This window comes from Cephus cinctus, unplaced genomic scaffold, assembly GCF_000341935.2.
Source record: "Cephus cinctus unplaced genomic scaffold, Ccin1 Ccin1_scaffold0160, whole genome shotgun sequence".
In the NCBI taxonomy this organism is placed as follows: domain Eukaryota; kingdom Metazoa; phylum Arthropoda; class Insecta; order Hymenoptera; family Cephidae; genus Cephus; species Cephus cinctus.
In genome coordinates, this window is record NW_014332886.1 from 1 (window position 1) to 2,756 (window position 2,756).

A 2,756-nucleotide genomic window follows, 5' to 3' on the forward strand; every position below is an offset into this window, starting at 1 on the left:
CTTAATTAACGTCCCAGTGGCCCTAATGGTATTTTAGATAAAAATGGACTACGACTGCCACCTCAATTTTTGGAAAGTACTCATTTTAACGGTATTGCGTAGCAGAACTATTGTTAAAACCTATCAGGAACTATAAAACTCCCCTATAACTCTTAAAAAAGCTTATTGTTGAAACATTGTTCAAATATTGAGATGCTACACGGGTGTCAGCTCCAGCATCGCACTTTTTTAAAATCTCTTAAAAATGTTTCAACAATAGGCTTTTTCAATGGTTCTCGAGGAGTTCTATAGTTCCTGGTAGGTTTTAACAATAGTTCTGCTACGTAACATCGTTAAAATACCTATTAAGGATACTAGTCGCACCATACGCTTCAGTGCAGGTATGCATAAGGAGCTGGCTTTCAGTGTTGTTTTCAGATTGTGCTTCAAACAGTTCCGAAATAGATCTCTCAAGTACTCAATGTTGGGACCATAGGTCCGCTTGGATCTATTGTTAAATAATTATGGAAGCTAGCACCGCATCGCTGCACTCCTTAACGCAGGCAGGCATAAGGTGCTGGCTTTTGTCTTAGTAAATCTTATCGTGCTAACACTGTATATTTGAATTTAAGATTACAAAAAAAAAAGATTTAGGCAATATCTGATAAGCGGCCTCTTTCTAAGGGTTGCTCGGGGAATCAGTTGTAAGTTGTGGAGAATCTCAGCCCGCCAGGCTACCCGTTCGTGATCACGTTCAGCTCGGCTACGACGGGATATGCATTATCGACGGAGGCGATGATCACAAAATTCTATTCCCGGACTCGCCGCTACGATTAAGCGCTATGTTTTTAGTATCGCCTAAAACCGTAGCGTTGTGCATCTCCCTACTCATCACTGGTCAGACGTGCGTTCGAGCGCAGCGTTTGGCCCATTTTCTAGTTTTGCGTCTACGCGCGCGCGTTCTCTCAGTAGTTTCTCATCTAAACTTCGCACTTTTTATGGTTAAGAATTCAAACAGCTTTGCTCATGTGACTTTATTTCAAATGTTATGTGTGATCTTATAGTAAGGTATTATATTAATACCGATTTCTGAGTCGTACTTTTACCATAGATAACAACTGATCAAACATCTGTGCATCCATACGTGTATATCGGAAGAACTGTTCTTTGTCATGTTCCTTCATTTCAAGAAATAAATTCCAATATTCGCCTTGCTGCTTTATCAACCTATTTATTGGTCGAACTCCCCATATACGACTTCTCGTTCACAGTTATAAAAGTAAAGTTACTGCAAGAAGAATATTACTGTTTTCTTCTAAATCCCAAGCATACATCTAAAAAATTAACAGTTTTTGTATTATAATTTCATGCCACTTATGCGACTTACTAATAAGAAGCAATGGGAAATTGACAGAACATAAAAGAACATTCAGAAATTTTTACAACCGAATATACATAATAAAATTTCAATTAAATTCTTCAATTAATTTCTACGTATCTTTCAATTATTCTGTATTCCTTCCTTAATTTTCAACGCTTTAATAATTTAAAGGTTAGCTGTCAATAATGTAGCATAACACACGCACTCTAGTGGACTTACGTATAAACGGCTTTGCTTTGGACGAATGTGACTAGGAACGCATTAGGGCTCATTCAGACCGAAAGCAGCGGGAAGCGAGAAGCAAGCAGCAAGCAGCTTGAAACTTTAGAATAGAATGGTACCTCTTTCCAACGTACATACGCATAGGCATATTGTGATTGGTCGTGATGTTAAATTGTAAGAAAGTAGACTACATGCATGTAACATAGAACGAGGTTATACCACGGGCTATACACATTTCGTCTGATGCCGAATTCAAAATTTATTTCAAACATGAACTATGACGTGAAGTAGTGTTGCCATCATCTTTTTGCTATGTCGCTGCTACGGAAAGTTGAACGTTGATCAACTTTCCAAAATCGCAGTCCAAGCATTGGAATCTGCTTAGTAATGAAGTCATGTTTTAAAAAAAATTATGTATTATTATTTTCAATGTAGTATACTTGATTCTATATACGTAATTAAGGTAAATAACTTATTTCTTAATGCTTTTATACGGTTACCTAATATAAAAAGGCAGAAAATGTAGTTTTGCGGCCAAGATTCCGCTGCTCGCTTCCCGCTTCCCGCTGCTTTCGGTCTGAATGAGCCCATACTGTTCTGTTTTCTATACATACATGGGACAGAACCCTTATGGCTGTATTCCCAATGGGGGACATCATCGACATATAGCATGGACCATATGGTGGAAGTAGACAAGAGGTTCGATTGTGTAACTCAAATGTAATAATAATGCTAAAAGTGAATAGCTGTTAGCCAATCGTTGTGCATGTCTTCTTTTGAACCTAACACACGATTGGTTAACAGCTATTCACTTTCCGTATTTTCACTACATTTGAGTTACATAATTGACCCCAAGGTGTACTTTATTCGGAATGCACACATAGTTCTGATCTTTTACACTTCATATGTAATATTAATTGTAATAAACCATGGTTTATTCTATTTAAGTTACAGAAAATACGAATATAATCTCAATAATCAATTGTAACTACAATAACGAGATTAAGAATTTGTATGAGTCATATAAACAATGTAATATAACTATATGGGCACGTGAGTAGACGTGCAAATATTTAACATCATTATATGTCAATAGTCTTTTGAAATAGATAAGAAATTTTAGAGTAAATCAGTAGACCATGACTTAAGTTTTCAGAGCATGTCATGACATATA